Genomic DNA, 18,731 nt, shown 5'->3' on the forward strand with positions numbered 1-18,731 from the left:
CAGTATTTTCTCTATAGGATTGCCAGTATTCGGCATCCAGATTATTGTACTCAGATTTCACTGCTGCTTAATAATAAAACCCACAGTTGTTGCATCGATTTTCCCAAGTTGGGTTTTTCCGGGGACATTGGTCCAAAAATAACTGTGTAAATTTATGTGTATGCTAGTATTTCTTCCAGTGTTTATTTCTTCCGCAGTTTATTTGTGTAGGTTGCAGTGTGATTGATTCAGTATTTCTTGTAGCTCACAGTAATTAAATTGTTAAATTTTATTAACAATTAGGAAAATTATTTCCAGTTGCTGCAATAGGATTCGGGATTAGCCGAATTTTCACAGATGCCACACTGTAGCAGCAAGGAATCTCTCCTAGATTTCGCTGTTATTCCCCCAAAATCTCCAACAAATGATGTTACAAAACTGCCCCAAAAATCTCAGCTAAACCTTTGCTCTATGTTGGCCCCAACAAGCAAGTCGTACCCCACAACTGCGTCCTGGGATTTGCTGAGGGACCCCCACGAATTTTCCTGAAACTTATGCTGAAAATGCTCACAAGGAAATTGACTTCCCTCCTAGGGCTAGCACTCGTAGTCCACCAAAGCGAGGGACGAGAAACTCGCTTGAGAATCATAGGTGCGGACTCGACTAATCAGCTCAAGCGTAATAGGTACAAGAGAATTTCAAAGTGTCAGAAAGCCCCTATAGCTACCTTCACCCTTCTATTTATAATTTCTCTTTGCCTCCTCATGTGGGTCCCTTTTCACCTAGCAATTCGACCTCCCTCTTTAGGCAATTCGAATTTCTCCCCCAATTGGTGTGTATTTCATGAGGGTTGGCCCCCACATTCCACTAGCTACATAATTTTCGACCTCCCATAATAGCCAAAAATGCAAAATTCTGAGTCCCCCCTTTTTTTAAACAAAAAATTATTTTAGAAACGGACATAACACTCCTCCCCTCCCAAATGTTGCTTGTCCCCAAGAAACTGCAACGTCAGATGCTGAAGTATGTGCTCGCTCTCCCAAGTGGCATCCTCATCTGGTAAGTTTTTCCAACGTACCAGATACTCTCTGATAATCTTGCTCCTCAGCTTCCTCTCCTTAGTCTCCAAAATAGCTTTCGATTCCAGCACTAGGTGCCCCTCATCATCTAGTGGGGTAACTATGTAGCGGTTGTCACATGTTGTCCCAGCAGCTTCTTGAGGCATGAGACGCATGAAATGTTATGGACCTTGCTTCCAGGTGGAAACTCCAACACATAAGCCACCTCGCCAATCCACCTAATCACCCTGTAAGGCCCATAAAAGCGTGGTTGTATCTTTTCGGCCCCTTTCTGCTTCAACAATGACTGCCTATATGGTTGGAGGCACAAAAAGATTACGTCTCCCACCTCAAAGTGCCTCTCAACCCAGTGCCTGTCTACATAAATTTTCTATTGATTTTGGGTGGCCTACAAATTTTCTTTGAGAGCCTTAAGGATGCTTTGGCTCTCCTGAACCCAATCTTTGGCCCTTGGGGCCTTGCTATCTCCAAAAACAAGGTCAACAAAAGATAAAGCATCATATCCATATAAAGCACAAAAATGTGACATACCAATGGACATGTGATGGGTGGTATTGTAGCAATACTCCCCCAAGTGTAGCCATCTCATCCAAGCTCGCTATTTCCCTATCACGTAATTCCGCAGGTACCCCTCCAACTACTTGTTGACTATCTCAGTCTGTCCGTCCATCTGGGGGTGGTAACTAGTACTAGGAGTGAACTCAGTGCCCACCAATCTGAAAAGCTCCTGCCAAAATGCCCCCATAAAGTGGTTGTCCCTGTCACTAACTATGGTCTTAGGAAGACCATGCAAACGAAAGACCTCTCTGAAAAATAGCTCTGCAACTTGCGAAGCAGAGTACCAGGAGGGGATAGCAAACAAATATGCATACTTCGTTAACTTGTCCACCACCACATAAATGCAATCACGACCCTGCACCATGGGAAGCCCTGTGATAAAATCCATAGAGATGCTCTCCCATTTCCCCTCCGGAATGGGAAGTGGTTGTAGTAACCTGGTTGGATGGGTCAATTCCCCCTTGTTCCTCTGACAGGCCTCACACTCCTATACATGCTTCAACACATCCCCCTTGAGGCCCTTCCACGTGAAACGCTCCCTGACCGTCCTGTAAGTCTTCAAGAACCCCTGATGTCCTGGCAAATGTGAATCGTGGGCTGCCTCGAGAATCTTCTCCATCAGTTGTGAACCTGGCACCAAAATATGCGCCCCTTGTAGTAAATGACATCTACCATCACCCGATAGCGCTCATCCCCATGAGTACCCTCGAAGATCTCACATGCCCTCTAATCTTTGGAGTACTCCACCAAAAGTTATGCTTTCCAATCATGGCATATGTTCATGAGTGAAAGCATTGTGGGCCTCCTGAATAGTGCATATGCTACCACATTGTGCTTGCCCTTGACATACTCTATGTCGAAATCATAGGCTTGGATCTTGCTGACCCACTTTCATATACTATCATTAAGGCCCTTCTGCCCCAAAAAATGGCAAAGACTGTTGTGATCAGTCTTCACTCTAAATTGTTGCCCACCAAGTACTGCCGAAATTTGGCCAATGCATGCATAATGGCCAACATCTCCTTGTCATAAATCAAGTATAGCCTCTCATGCATGAGGAGTTTCTGACTCTCGAAAGCAATGGGATGGCCGCCCTGTGACAGTACTGCGCCCACACCCTCACCTAATGCATCACACTCCAAAGTGAACGGCTGGGTGAAATCAGGGAGGGCCAATACTGGGCAACTACTCATCACCTCCTTGAGGTGCTCGAATGTTGTCTGTGCCCTATCTGTCCATGTGAATGCCCCCTTCTTGGTCAAATCAGTGAGGGGAGATGCCAACTGTGAGAAGCCCTTTACAAACTTCCTATAATAAGTGCATATGCCCACAAAATCCCTCAACTCGGTCACATTTCAAGGCACTGGCCAATCCCGAATGGCTTGAATCTTCTCCTAATGCATCCTAACGCCATCCTCTCCGATGATGTGCCCTAAATAGAGCATTTTGTCAACCCAAACTCACACTTGGGACAGCTTAGCATAGAACTGCTGCCCCTCCAAGATCTTGAGCACCTCCTCTAGATGCTACAGGTGGTCCTCCTATGTCCTACTATAGACCAATATGTCATCAAAGAAATCGAGGATATAGCGCCTCAACTGCACCCGAATTACATGGTTCATGCAGGACTGAAATGTAGCTGGTGCGTTGGTTAGCCCAAAGGGCATCACCAAAAACTCAAATGCCCATAATGGCAACGGAAAGTTGTCTTGGGAATATCCTGCTCACGCACCTAAATCTGATGATACCCCGAACGTAGGTCTATCTTAGAGAAGTACTTGGCTCCTCTAAGCTCATCCATCAACTCGTCAATCCGGGGAATGGGGTACCGGTTTTTCAGAGTCTTCTTATTGAGGGCCCGATAATCAATGCACATCCTCAATGTGTCGTCTTTCTTCTTCACCAGGAGAACTGATAAGCAAAAGGGCTAGAACTGGGCCTGATATGCCCAAACGCCAGCAACTCCTTAATGGCCCTCTCAATTCCATCCTGGTAAGCCTTGGGATGTCTGTAAGGGGTGGTAATGACCGCCTGCACCCCCAGCTCCAGCTCAATGGTATGCTCAAATCCTCTGTCAGGTGGTCATCTTGGCGGGATGTCCCCAAATATTGTTGGGTACCTGTCTACGATAGCCTGAATATCCGGGTGAGGTGGCTTGGGCTGACCCCCAACCTCTGAAATCGTCAACTCCAAGGCCCACTCAAAGTCCCCATGTCTCAAATCAGCCTCCATCCGATGTGTTGATACTGTGTGTGGTGCGTACGAATGCATTCCCTTCAAAACAACCAGCTTTCCATCTAGCCCCACGAATTCCATCTCTAGCTTCTGCCAATCAGTCATTACTCGCACTAGAGAGTAGAGCCACTGACCCATCACCACATTGGTGTTTGGTACATCCACCACGAAGAAATGATCCGTCACTGAGTAGTTCCCCATGGTCACTGTCAAAGTGGGGACATATCGAGTACACTGCATGGTCCTATCTCCCGGCACAAGGACTGAAAACCCCTCAAACTCCTCCAAGTGAAATCCTCATAGGCTGTAACTCCCGCATGTCCCATCATGGTCAACCCATGGAACCACCAATCATGGGCTCCCCCCTCTAAGTGCAGTGTGGAAATTTTGATTGCCTCCCCCTCTGTCATCTGGCTGCGCTGGAAATAAACATCCAGCTTCTCAACCCATGCCCTGGCTAAGCTCTTAGGCGATCCATCAAAAATTGGGAGGAATAACCTCCCCATCATGTGCTGTAAATCGATGCCATGTGAGTAGCCTCCTCCACTCTTTCCCTTACTCCTATTGTTGCCCTTAAGCTAACAAAAGTCCCTGAAGGTGATGGCCTCTCTGAAATCAAGCCCATAGGACTGATACTCCACAAAATAGTCCCCCATGGGCATCTCCTCCTGCCCTTGCAGCCCTCCAGCACCTGATGCTAGAAATGTGGGGATGGTTGACCTGGGTGGTGTGCTAGAAACAAGAGGTACGTTGGGTGGATTTGCTGCATGGTGGTGCGAAGTACCTGAGCCTTCACCTAGACAAATTTCTCCCCGAATCCCCTTGCCCTTATTGTTGTTGCAGTTTTGCTACCTCAATTCATCAATGCTTCTAGACAAATCGTTGATGGCCTTCAAAAGATGTTGAGTGAACTCCTCTCCTTTACTCATCTTATCTCCCTCATTATCCCCCATGTCTGGCCTCTCAACCTCCAGTTCAACTGTTACTGGATTAGGAGTAATTTGTGGTTGCCTTTCTCTGCTTCTATACCTTTGCCTCTTGTAGGTAACATTTTGCTTATCCTCTAGTGCCACAGACTGATAGTCGCTCCCACAAGCTGAGCCAAGACTATAAGCTCTGATACCACTGTAATATTCCTACTTAGGAAATACAGTGATAAACAAAGCAAAAATTAGCATGCAGACACAAAATTCAGACACATAAGTAGGCACCCAAAAAATCTCCAAAAATACCATCTAGCTGAGTCATTTTATTATATGGAGCAATAGTACAATGAGGTATGAAAGGAGTGCGCCTGGGCTTGCCAAATGGCAAGCTAGACAAGCCCCAAGTAGAAAAATACAATGCTCGGATGTAGAAATGAGCTACCCCAACTAAGCTTTGCGTTGCCCTAGAAAAACTGCTGTCTGTTGGGAAGAAGCAACTGAAAGACCCTCCTCTGGTGCTCAAAAAATTTCGGGAAATTAACCCCAAACTCCTTTCCAAAAACCCACCAAAACCCAGAAAGGGTTGGTCTAGTTCTGTCTCTTGAAATTGACCCCCAAATACCACAACCTCCACAACTGGCTAGAAAATACAGGCCTCCTGGAAAATCTTTGTTGCATCCCTCCAAATGGTGTCAAAATGCTAGGCTTTACTCCTCCAGATGTCTCCCTCAATTCCTCTGCTCAACCCAGTTCCATAAGCCCCCTCCTCAACTCCCACGTGTGCCCAGAATTTGTCCCTTGCGCAAAGCCCACGCAGTCGCCAGGATGCCACGTTGTAGCAGCAAGGAATCTCTCCCAAATTTCATTGTTCTTCCCCCAAAATCTCCAGCAAATGATGCTACAAAACTGCCCCGGAAATCTCAACTAAACCTTTGCTCTACGCTGGCCCCAACAAGCAAGTCATACCCCACAACTGCGTCCTGGGATCTACTAAGGAACCCCAATGAATTTTCCTAAAACTTATGCTGAAAATGCTCACAAGGAAATCGACTTCCCTCTTAGAGCTGGCACTCATAGTCCACCAAAGCAAGGGGTGAGAAACTCGCTTGATAATCTCAGGTGCAGACTCGGCTAATCAGCTCAAGCGTGATAGGTACAAGAGAATGTCAAAGTGTCAAAAAGCCCCTATAGCTGCCTTCACCCTTCTATTTATAATTTCCCTTTGCCTCCTCATGTGTGTAATGTCCCAAAAAGGAAATAATTGTGCTAAACAAGCAAAATACACAGATGACACAGAAAAATTCAGACAGTAATTAAACACCCATAAAATTGCACCAGAACTACGCCAAACTGAGTCATTTTATTATCAAAGGAGAGTACAATGCATGGAATGTGTGCACCTAGCTTGCCAAAGCAAGCTAGACAATCCCAAGTGAGAAAAATGTTGCCTGAATGCAAAGGAAAGACTTCTCCTCAATGTTTTGTGCTGGTCTTAGAAATTCTACAACTGTTGGCTAGAAGAAACCCCTGTTTGAGCCTCCAAAGTGCTCAAAAAATTCCGCCAAATTAACCCTGAGCTCTCCACCATAAACCCAAAAAAACCCAAAAAGGGTTTGGCCTATCTCTAAGCCAAAATCGAACCCACAAAATGGTGCAAATTCCTCAGCTAACTAGCCATTCGCCCTGTTAAAAGAATTAGGATTTCAGCTCGAATATCGCTCGGAAAATTCTGAAATTTCAGCCACGAACTCCTCTCACAAAACCCACAAAAACCCAGAAATGGTTTGGCCAGATTTTGACCTCCCAAAATCAACCCCCAAAAGGCATTGCACAGTCCCTAGCAATTCTACACTGTCTGCTGCAGAGATACGGCTAAAAACCCCACCTCCAGCGCTCAAAATTCTGCAAATTTATATTTCAGGTTTGGCTTGGTTTTGACCTTCCAAAATCAACCCCCAAAAGGCATTGCACAGTCCCTAGCAATTCTACACTGTCTGCTACAGAGATACAGCTAAAAACCCCACCTCCAGCACTCAAAATTCTGCAAATTTATATTTGAGGTTTGGCTTGGTTTTGACCTTCCAAAATCAACCCCCAAAAAGCCCTACGCCCTCCAAATCTGTTGAAGCACACTACCTGCCAATACACTAGCAAAATCCTTCTCAAACACTCCGGAAAGGTAGAAATCAACTCCACCAATACTTCCCTTATTTCTCCCGGCAAGCAATAGCCCTCTGGAAGAATGTTGCAATGGCCACACTAGATACACTACTACATCCTCCAGAAATACGCACTGCTGGGGTGAACTGAATACAAATGCTGGAAATCTCTCTACAAATATCCTCTGAATGATAATGGATGAACCTCTCTAGGGTGGCACTCGAAGTCCCCCGAAGAAAGGGTGAGTTCTCCACTTGGAAAACTCTTGCTAAACAGCAAGTGACCCGGCTAAATAGCTCGAGCAACAGAATCAAATTCAATAAGCCAAGAATGATGAAATGAGGAGTGTTGCCTTCCTTTTATAGATTTCGTGGAGCCTTTTCCCCTCCATTTTCCCTCCTTCGTGGGCCCCTCACTAAGCCATCAATTTTCCCTCTCATGCAATTGGAACTATTGGCTTAGGAATTGTTATTTTCCTTGTGTGAACAAAACCAAAATAACTTACTTCTAACTCCTAAGTCTCCTAATAAAATCGAATGGGCCCCATCTCCTCCAAAATTGGCCCCAAAATGTAGAAATAAATCTTGTTCCAAAATAATTTAGGAAGGGACATTACAATGTGGGTCCCCCTTCATCTAGCAATTCGACCTCCCTCCTTAGGCAATTCGAATTTCACCCCCAAGTGATGTGTATTTCATGAGAGGTGGCCCCCACATTCCACTAGCTACATAATTTTGAGCCTCCCATAATAGTCAAAAATGCAAAATTGTGGGTCCCCCTTTTTTTCTAAACCAAAAATTATTTTAGGAAGGGACATTACAGATTAAGTGTTCCTTTGATTCAATCTCACAGAGATGACATAGATGGTAGATCCTATCTAAATGGTCTATCTGGTGCTATGTCTCAATCCATAATCAATGAGAGCCAACTATGAAATGTCCTAAAGGAATTTGAAGGGTGTGCATCCAATGGCAAATCATGTAATGGGGATGAACAATGAGTCCATTCCTCATCATCATGAAGTGCTCGACATAGAAGGCCATCTTTGGACATAACCCACCCTAGGGTTTATCCAAGTGACTTGTACATATTGCCTATAGGTATCCTCACATATGATTGTATTCATCTCTTGTTTGGTTGGTAAGAGGTGGCCAAGTGCACATAAGGACTATCTAAATGGAGGAAGTTGGTCCAATGTAATACCAATTGAAGTACAATCTAAGAGTCTGATGTACCAGTACTAAGAGCGATTCGAAGTACTAGTCGTTGAGATGGACCCTAATGAATGATAGCCAAGTGTGGATATCTATCACAGCCCTACGTTGTATCAACAAAACTCCAAACGTGGTGTAGAAGGAAGATGAGACTGAACACTACCTCAAGTTGAAAGGGGCGAGCACCAAACTCTGAAAGGATGATGGGTTGAGGAAATGTCTATTTGCATGGAATGAAGCAATGAAGGAGGATGGTCTATACTCTCTCTACTGAGGACCAATCAAACTCTAGTAAATCAGGTCCCTAAACCTCAAATCCATATAGTACTGTGGATTGGACAAGAGTGTCCACGAGCAACATCTTAGATTATATGTCTTAAAAGTGATGCAGAAAACATTGTCTCTCTAGAGGGACCAAGGAACCATAACCCTTGTTGATTTAGGGTTGAAATGCATGCCCCAGGCTGAAGCAAGGACCTATGAATAATATCCCCAAATAAGTGTATGTGATGGTGATCTCGATCTCCTCACCTTTGAAAAAGATGTGATGATCAGAGAATTGTCTTCAATGCATTGAAGATCATGACCTTGATTTTACCCACGTTGATTGTCAACTGACAAAGATCACAAAAAAGGGCCAAGGCATCTAGGTGTCATTGCAATCTACGCGAGGATGAGGCTAGAAGGACCACATCATCTACAAACAAAAGGAATTGATATTTCTAAAACTTACATCAAGGAACAAGCATGAAAAATAAACGGACAAGGCAGCTTAAGGAAACTCAGGTGGAGCACAAGCACGACAAGTCAAAGAATGGGGAGGATTAAGGAAACTAGCACGGAAGAGGGACAAGGAGCTTGTTATCGACCCAAGGGCAGAGTTAGAATCATCTTTGCATGGAATCTGTGATATAAACTCAACAACAGGGCTATCATCAATATATTAGCATGCTTTGGTGATTCAAAAATCACCATGGGAAGTATGGAGAACCTTTGCTTACCCAAGTGTGTTAACTTTAATAGATTGTGAAATAGGGTTGATTTGAAAGTTAATAAGCTTGAATTTACTATTTTTACTTGTATCAAGAGAGTACTTAATCATAAGGTGGGTGAATTAGCTAATATAAGGACAAATCTGTTACAATTATGGAGGTGTAATGATCTTGGAGATCCTTCTTCAGATCATCATGATCGCAGTTGTGTGGTGCCATGCAGGCCTCGTAACCTTGAAGCAAACATGGTTAAAGAAGATGATGAGAGATGTAATTACAAAATGCCATAGAGAGAAAAGCAGAATATGGAGGCATCTGCAAAGGAAGCTAGTGCATACCCTACTGAGGTTCTGATATCACATGATGAACAAAATGAAACTAGAAACAAATAAGACAAGTGGTGGTTCTTGCGGAGGAGGTAGGTACCCTGAAGGAGGTGTTGTTGTTGGAGGAAAAGATTGTTAAAATGAAGCAGTAAATGGAGGTGGAATATACAGAAAAGGTGAAACTGATGGCAGGTCGTGAAAAAACTGAAGGTGAACTTGAGGAAGAATAGCATGAAACTGCATAGGCTGGAGACCAAGGAGGAGAATGAAAAGGACAAGCTTCTGCAAGCAATTGGAACCTGGAGGTTTGATGCAACAAGGACAACAGGAGATATACACTTGTGCAGTACAAGTGGAAGTTCAAAGCTAGACGACTCTGAAACTCCCATGTAGGTCTCTGGGAATGAATGGAGAAGCACCAAGCCCAACAAACCCAGTGACAGTGCCAACGAGGAAGACAAGTAACCCGATGTGTCCAAAGACATGTCCAGCAACTGCATGAAAGTAACCCCTAGTTTCTCTAATAACACATTTATAGAATTTTTTTTTGCTTATAATATAACTCTTCGTAAGATATTGATAAAACAAATATTTAAAATGCAACAAATCAAAGCAATTGGATGCAATCCTACTCTCAAGCATAGCGCTGTCCGGAACAATCCGCTGGTACTGTACATTTCACCATTATTGATGCCCATTGTCGTAGTATTAACAATTCAAATTTTCAAAATTATATATAAATAAGGGTAGAACCAATCATGCAGTTCTGACTGTACCTATATTTTGGAATCACGGAATGGCACAGAAGAGCATAATCAATCATGAAATGGCAGAGAAGACAATAATTATATTTCTCATTTTTGAGGAACTCAAAAACAATGGATTACTTAAGCATTTTTTAAGAAAAAATAAAAGGGAAAAAGTTGAGGTGGTTTGCTTGCCCGAAAATTTTTAAGAATCGATGAATTGGGAATCCATTGATGCCACTCTTCAATGGACAGTGCAGGACTCCCCAACCCTTCTGTATGTCATGCTGTTGCTTGTGGGTTAGTAGAGTATAATTTCAGTGCGTGCCCGCTCTGTTGTTTGTTGTAGTTGTTTTTCCTTTGTTTTCATTGGGTATGGAGGGGAAGACTTACACGAAACCTGGTGCGCAGTGCAGTCCAGTGAAATCGTGAAGAGGGTAGAAAGTGAAGGCGAACGAATCCCCTCCACAAACATCATTTTGAGTCACGGCATCCATGTGCCCACCTCGACTCACACTCATTATCCACCGTACGTTTAGGAGAGGGACAAGTAAACAATAATCATAACGACGAAATTACGATAAATAACTCACACTCATTATCCACCGTACGTTTAGGAGAGGGACAAGTAAACAATAATCATAACGACGAAATTACGATAAATAAAGTGAGTCCCACATTAGCAACCATCGTTGTTGGATAAGAAGATATTATTTGTATCGAAAATTTTGTCTATTTGGATGTTCGTGTCTCCCATGAGGGAGAGCTAAAACACAAGTCACTCGACTCCCGAACATTGCTTAAAGGTAGTTTTGGTAACCCATAAGGTTTTCCTAAAAGACATTCGTTCATGTACTAGTATCACTAAGGGAGGGCAAATTTTTTACAAGAGAAATAGCAGCGAAGGTAGTGGAATGTTAAAATAATTTATTAGATGTGTTTGATGAGTAGTGTGTTGCATCTTTATCTAGAAAAGTTTATCATAGTATTCAATGATGATATATTGATATATTTTAAGAATGAGGAAGAGCATGCAAAACAACTAGTAGTAGTGTTAATATTGTTAAGAGAGTACAAGTTATATGCCAAGCTTAGTAAGTGTAGTTTCTTTCAAACAAATGTTTATTACTTAGGATATGTTGTTTCCAAGGAAGGTATAACAGTCGACTCGGAAAAGATCAAAGCTATCATGGAATGGGCAACTCCTAGGAATGTGGATGAAGTCAGATCATTCATGGGACTAGCAGGTTATTGTAGGTGGTTCATCAATAATTTCTAACAGATTGCCTATCCTATTAGACCTTTGCAGAGGAAAGGAAAAAAAAAAAATTGAATGGACAGAGGAATGTGCAGCTAGTTTTGCGCAGTTGAAGCAGTTGCTAACAAATGCTCCAGTTCTAAATATTGCAGATCCAAATAAAGAGTTTGTGGTATGTACAAATTCTTGAAACATAGGTCTTGTTTGAGTCTTGATGCAAGAAGGACAGGTAGTACGCTATGAGTCAAGGAAATTCAATGAACACGAGCAGAACTATGTGATGCACGATCTTGAGTTGGCAGCTATCATTCATGCATTGAAGATGTGGAGGCATCACCTTCTTGGCAGATTGTTTATTTTGATGAGTGATCATAGTGGATTGAGCTACTTGTTTGATCAACCTAATATGAATGCTAGGCAAGCTAGATGGTTGGCTACTCTCAATGAGTTTTATTTCGAGATCAGGTACATTGAGGGAAATGAGAACAAGGTTGTAGATGCTCTTAGTAGAAGAGTGCAAGTGAATCACATTGCAACAGTGAGTTCCTATGGGACAGACTTACAGGAGCAGACCTTGCAGGCAGGACAACAGGATGACAGGTACCAACAGCTTAAGCACAGGTTACAGTAGCAAGGTATAGGTGAACAAGATGTGGATTACCATCTCACAACAAATGGCTTGGTCAAGTTTAGGAACACGATTTATGTGTCATGACCACGAGCTCAAGAAGCTTATCTTGAGGGAATTTCATGTTAAACCATACTCAGGACACCTGGGATATTAGAAGACATTGATTATAGTTGAGAAATTATATCATTGCCTGAATTTGAAGAAAGAGGTGGTTGAGTTTGTTGCGAAATGTTTGTATTGTCAATAGGTAAAAGCAAAGTGTATGCATCCAGGTGGTTTATTGCAGTCGATTTTGATTCCAAAGTGGAAATGGGAGGTCATTTCCATGGATTTCATTACAGGTTTTCCAAGGACATCGAAGCACCATGATTCCATTATGGTTTTGGTTGACAGGTTAAGTAAGGTAGTGCACTTCATTGCAGTCACGTCTACGAATTCAACTAGTGACATAGCTCAGATTTTGATCAGGGAGATAGTGAGATTGCATGGTGTTCCTAAGAATATTTTATCAGATAGAGATGCCAATTTCACTTCTAGGTTTTGGAAAGAGGTATTTGTAGGTTTGGGGACAAAGTTGGCTTTTAGTACAACTTATCATCCATAGAAATATGGACAAAAAAAGAGGTTCAAAATGATTCTTGAGGACATGTTGACAATGTATATTATGCATCAGCAGAGGAAGTGGGAAGAGTATCTTCCACTGGTTGAGTTTGCATATAATAATGGGTATCATGAATCTTTGGAGATGAGTCTGTTTGAGGCACTTTATGGGCGGAGTTCTAATACTCCTATCAACTGGAGTGATCCAGTGAACAAGGTATTAATTTGACCAAATATGTTGGCATAAATGGAATAAGAAATCTAGGTTATTAAAACGAATCTAAAGGCAGCAAAGGACAAGTAGAAGAGTTATGGAGATCAACACAAAGTATTTAAGGAGTTTTAGGTTGGGGATCATATGTACTTGCACATCAAGCCTAATAGGATCTCCTTGAGGATTGGTACATGTTCCAAGATGGCACCTCATTATTGTGGACCTTTCGAGATCTTTGAGAGGATTGAACTAGTGGCCTACTGACTTACACTGCCTTCGACAGTGAAAGTCCATGATGTTTCCATATTTCATTTCTTAAGAAGTATGTAAAAGATGTTGATTATGTGATTGACTAGTTTGTATTGCAGGTGGAACTAGAGGGAGAATTCCAGCCATAACCACAATTCATATTGCAGCGAAAACAACTCATGCTCTGGGATAGAGCAATCGAGCAAGTTAAAGTGTAGTAGAAGCACTTGGGGCCCGATGAATCTACATGGGAAATGGATGACCAGATGTAAGCTACGTATCCTTCTCTATTCGTCAGTTGAGTAGATGTATTATGGTATATGTGTTTGATGTTGTGTTGGTGTTCATGTTATGATCGTCATGGTCTTGGTAGTATGATATGATGTAAATGTTGAATCGAGTTTTGTTACAAAGCTCCATGGGAAACATCTACTTTGCTGGTTTATAGGTGTCATTGAACACAAAGGACGATGTTCCCCCAAGGGGGAAGAGTTTGTAACAACCCCTGGTTTATTTTCATGTAAATAAAAAAAAAGGACCAACGTCATGGGACACATATTCCAAGCTGAATGTTGGGCAAAGCATAGTGATAGGGTATCACTAGTGATTAATTTATGGCTATGGAAATTGGAAAAGGCATTGGCAAAGGCAAAGAGGCATTAATTGGCATTTTATTTATGAAATAAAGGAAAATAGGAGAAAAGGAAGGTCAAGGGACACAGATTTGCATGAGAGGGAAATTGAATGGAAAATGGAGAAAATAGAGGCCTCAATGATAAAAAATATTTTGAGGATCAATTGCTAGCCTTTTAACAGTTTTTGGGTGGAGCTCTCTTCTATTCTCTCATTCTCTCACACTCTTTCACACTTAGAGTATTCTTGGAACATTGTTGGAGCACTTTGGCATACATTGGATTTGGAGAAAGAAGGCAAAGGAAAGCAAGAAAATGAAAGGGAACAAGAGGATCAACAACTACAACTGGATTTCTTTGCAGGTAATAGCTTGCATGTGTGATTTCCTTGTTGATTTATGGATGCACGGTATATGCATCTGATTTCTTGGTTGTGTGATTTCATTGGCAAGGATATTTTCCTCCATTGACAATGATTTAGCCTTGTCTTGCCATTTCCTGGATAGCCATGGTGTTGTGGTTTTGTCCACTTAATTGTTTTTTGATTGGTGCTCATAATTCTTTATGGTTGTGGGTTGGAACAAACGCTCTGGAAGCCTTGGAACAACCTAGGTTGAGATACTAGTCCTGGAGCCTAGGTTGGGACAAATGGTCTCGAGCCCTTAGTGGGTTGAGTTACTAGTCCCTGGATCCGGGTCGGACAAATGCTCTGGAGCCCTGGAAGGTTGTGGGTTGAGTTATTAATTCTTGAAGCCCTAGACAACTTGGGTAGAGACCGATATGGTTGGTGTTAGTGATGTCTAACCATGATGTGGAATCATCGGTCAAGGGTTGAGGTGATTTGGCCTCTTGAAGCCCTAGTTTGGTTTTGTTTTGGTTATTCCATGATATCCCACATTCATGCTAGGAATATGGCGTGTGTGAAATTAGCTGAAAGAGAGATTTGGTTCAGCCCAATCTATGGTTAGGTGGTGCGTGGAAGTCCCTGACTTGGTTGGTATTTTCATATGTTAATATGAGATATTTCCTTATTGTGATCTATGAGAACTTGTAGTGATTGTGTTGGCGATATTATGGCTGCATTGCCATGGTTTATATGCTGGTTATATGGTGTGTAGGATCTATGGCTCTTTTCATGAATTATTTAGTTATTGATTGGTTGATGAATATATGGACTAAAAACTGTTGTTACAACTATGTGAAGAGGGAATAGGGCCTTCTTGGTGATTCTTAGATGAATCTCAAACTTTTATGATTAGATATTCATTCATGACATGTAACTTGCATGTTTAATGTCTGTTTGACGAAATGTTTGTTATCTTCTAGACAGTCTAGGTCAAGTTCTGCCTTCAAGTTTGAATGTGTAGCCTTGTTGTTATGCCTTTAACGATTTCGAGAAGTCTGAGGCAATTCTGGGCAGTGGTCTGGAAGCTGACCTGGAATTATGGTCAAATCTCGTGATCACACCCTCTTAACTGGACAATTTGGGTCACAACCGCACTCAGGGAGTGTTGTGCATGTGGTTGGAGACCTTCAACCATACCGAGACTTTGTCATGCATGCGGTTTGGGGTTAAGTTGTGAGAAAAGCAATGCCAACTCAGGGTTTGGTCATTTGGGGTGGTTATTGGCCCCTTAGTGTCATGTAGCCCTAAGGAATGTTGTCAGTTGTAGGTCCCATTTCCTTAACTGGAGCTAAGAGGTTGGGTCATGTCATAGTAACTCTTCATCTCATGTTTACCCTGGCAGGTTAGTGAAATTGGGTAAATATGGCAGGAGGCATTACAGTGAGTTAGTGGATCAATGATTAGCTTGTGACGGTTAATGGGTTAGTGAAGAGGGAGCTAGTAAATTAGTGGTTGGAGTTATTTTGGTTGTTAAAGACTCTTAGTGAGTCTTAATCATGGACCTTGGTCTACTCTAGAAAGGCCAAAGAAGCTTTGGGTATGACGTGGTGATTAAAATATCTTTTGATGATATGGACTTAGGTGTAAGAATAAAATCCTTGATTGCAAAGGGGAGGCTCAAAGGAAAGAGTCTTCATAGAATATTTGACGCAAAGTGTTAGAGAGTCCACTGAAGAACACTTGACCTAGTGGAAAGCCTATTGAAGGGCTTGATGTAGGCTTTGTTTGGCCTTAAGTGATCGTGTTTGGCCTTTACTAGGCTAGCTAAAGGATTGAACAATTAGGTTATATATGTGTTTGATTATTTACCAGCTGGAAGGTTTTTCTAGTCGGAATAGAAATGTTAGAAGATTTACTCATATAGGGGAAAATCGTGAAAAGTGGCGTCTTTGGCTTCTTGGAAGAAGGCTTGGTAAATGGCCTAGAAATGGAGGAATTTGGGTGTCTTTGTGATCGATTAAGATTCGTATAGCTTCAAAAGCCTTCTAGGTAGCTCATTTCCTTGTCAAAGTCTCTTTCAATCCTTGGAAACATTAAAATTTGATTTTTATATGATTTGAAAATAATAATAAAAACACAAGAAAATGCCAAAAATATGCAAGATAGATAGTGTAATTTATTAATGTAAAACCTTGAAATGTTGTGCAAAATATTTAGTGAAGGCACAAACTAATACAAAGTTGAAGGCAAATTATTACATATAATAATAATGTATGGTTCAATTTTGGGCCTAAAATATTTTGGGCAAAGTGTTATAGAGTCGACTAAAGAACACTTGACCTGGTGGAAAGCCTACTGAAGGGCTTGATGTAGGCTTTGTGTGGCCTTAAGTGATCGGGTTTGGCCTTTACTAGGCTAGCTAAAGGATTGAACAATTAGGTTATATATATGCTTGATTATTTACCATCTGGAAGGTTTTTCTAGTTGGAATAGAAATGGTAGAAGATTTACTCATATAGGGGAAAATCGTGAAAGTGGCGTGTTTGGCTTCTTGGAAGAAGGCCTAGTAAATGGCCTAGAAATGGAGGAATTTGGGTGTCTATGTGACCGATTAAGATTCGTGTAGCTTCAAAAGCCTTTTAGGTAGCTCATTTCCTTGTCAAAGTCTCTTTCAATCCTTAGAAACATTAAAATTTGATTTTTATATGATTTGAAAATAATAATGAAAACACAAGAAAATGCCAAAAATATGCAAGATAAATACTGTAATTTATTAATGTACAACCTTGAAATGTTGTGCAAAATATTTAGTGAAGGCACAAACTAATGCAAAGTCGAAGGCAAATTATTACATATAATAATAATGTATGGTTCAATTTTTGGCCTAAAATATTTGTAGAGCTTTTGTATGTGTGTGAGAAGGAAGGTGTTTGCGTTCTTTAAGTTTTGTGTGTGTGAGAAAGGAAGGTGTTTTCCTTCTTGAAGCTAGCTTATTTTCATTACTAAAGAGATGTAATGCATGTTTTACATCCCAAGTTGGCTTAAGTGGACATTACTATATATTATTTTTCATCCATCTTGATGTTTTTTAAGTGGGAAAAGTGGAGGAATCAACTCACAGGACCATTTTTACCAGTGAGACCCAGTTTGGCAGAGTGGGGTATGAAACCTTTCAGGAGCATTTTGAGGCATAAAATGTTTTTTTTTGCGTAAAAATTTGCCACTTTGGTGTTCATCCTTTTATCATATTCTACACACAAATACCTTTCCATTGACATAAGGAACACCTCAATCAGAGTCCTTATGCACAAGTTATGCCACTCGAAAGTTGACCTTCCTGTTTTCACCACCATAATTCAAGAGGATGCCACATAAACCTCCATAAATCATGGAAAAGGGCCTAACCACATGATTATGATAAAGAAGACTCTAGAAAAGTCTATGTTGTAACTATGGTTAAGAGTTAAGGTAGTCAAACCTAACCACTAGTAGGCTATCGAGCTATGTTATAACCAGGCCACTAGGAGGAAAATGGGTTCCATTCTTTTTTAGTGCATTTGTTCCATATATGAGAAAAATAGCCGAGAGGGATAGGGAGAGAGCACATAGAGAGAATTTATGCACTGTAGTATCTCACGAGCCACATGTCATACTTCTTTGAACTTGCAACTATTTTATATTTAGAGAAAGGGAGCAAAGCACCCTCATCTTCCAGCCAGGTTTTCTCCAGAAAGGGTTTCCTAGATTATATCTTATGTCAAATAGTGGTTTGTGAGTTTTTTTGTCTTTTATCTATTTTTTGCATAAATTTTAATTTGCATGCGTACACAATAAACAATAATCTATAGATCCGGAAATCTAAAGAGAAATAAAACCCTAATAGCGTAGATTTCAAAATTTTAAATATAGTTTTAACAAATCTGTTGTGACAAATTGTCTAGTGGAATATCACGATAGTTTATGGATCACTAGATCAATTCAACTTTTCTTAGAAATATTACCTTCAACGTCAATCATGTTTGATTGACGATCATTTTGATATTTATCTATGGCTACATAATTTTGAGGAAGTTTCCTTGTCACAATATCAATTATAATATCTTCTTGAATGTTTTCCATAGTCCTTATCTTATATCCACTTTGTGGACAAGAGTTATACATATATTCTCCTTCACATACTCAACATTTAATTGGTTTCCTTGCCCTTTCTTTGAAAGTATCAATCATCTTTGACCCACTTTGTGGCTGACCTGCGCAATGGTGTAGAGGTTGACCTAGAATTGTGGCTCAGATCTCGAGACCGCACCCTCTGAATTGGACAATTTGGGTCACAACCGCACTCAGGCAGTGTTGTGCATGTGCTTGGAGGCATTCAACCACGCCCACACCTTGTCATGCATGCAGTTGGAGGTTAAGTTGTGAGAAAAACAACCCTAGCTCAAGGTTTGGTCACCTAGGGTGGTTCTTCGGTCCCTGAGTGTCTTGTAGCCCTAAGTAATGTTGTGAGTTGTCAGTCGGTGATTAGTTGTAGGCCTCAATTCCTTAACTAGATTTAGGAGGTTGGGTAATGTTATAGTAATTCTTTG

At 41.4% G+C, this 18,731-nt stretch overlaps 1 protein-coding gene across 2 annotated transcripts in view; it reads right to left on the minus strand.

The window, feature by feature from the left end:
* LOC149168889 (senescence-associated family protein) overlaps positions 1–10,680 on the minus strand; it is a 285,857-nt gene extending 275,177 nt beyond the window's left edge. Inside the window, exon 1 of one of the 2 annotated variants that reach the window (XM_089428470.1) lies at positions 10,411–10,680. The gene's annotated coding sequence lies outside the window, so the exon portion shown is untranslated. The remainder of the gene's footprint in view (positions 1–10,410) is intronic. The other variant, XM_089428473.1, reaches the window with a different exon arrangement.
* Between the last annotated feature and the right edge of the window lie 8,051 nt (positions 10,681–18,731).

The sequence above is a fragment of the Pinus tabuliformis genome, chromosome 4_2, assembly GCF_031772625.1.
Source record: "Pinus tabuliformis cultivar Carrire ecotype Pingquan chromosome 4_2, CPIR1, whole genome shotgun sequence".
In the NCBI taxonomy this organism is placed as follows: domain Eukaryota; kingdom Viridiplantae; phylum Streptophyta; class Pinopsida; order Pinales; family Pinaceae; genus Pinus; species Pinus tabuliformis.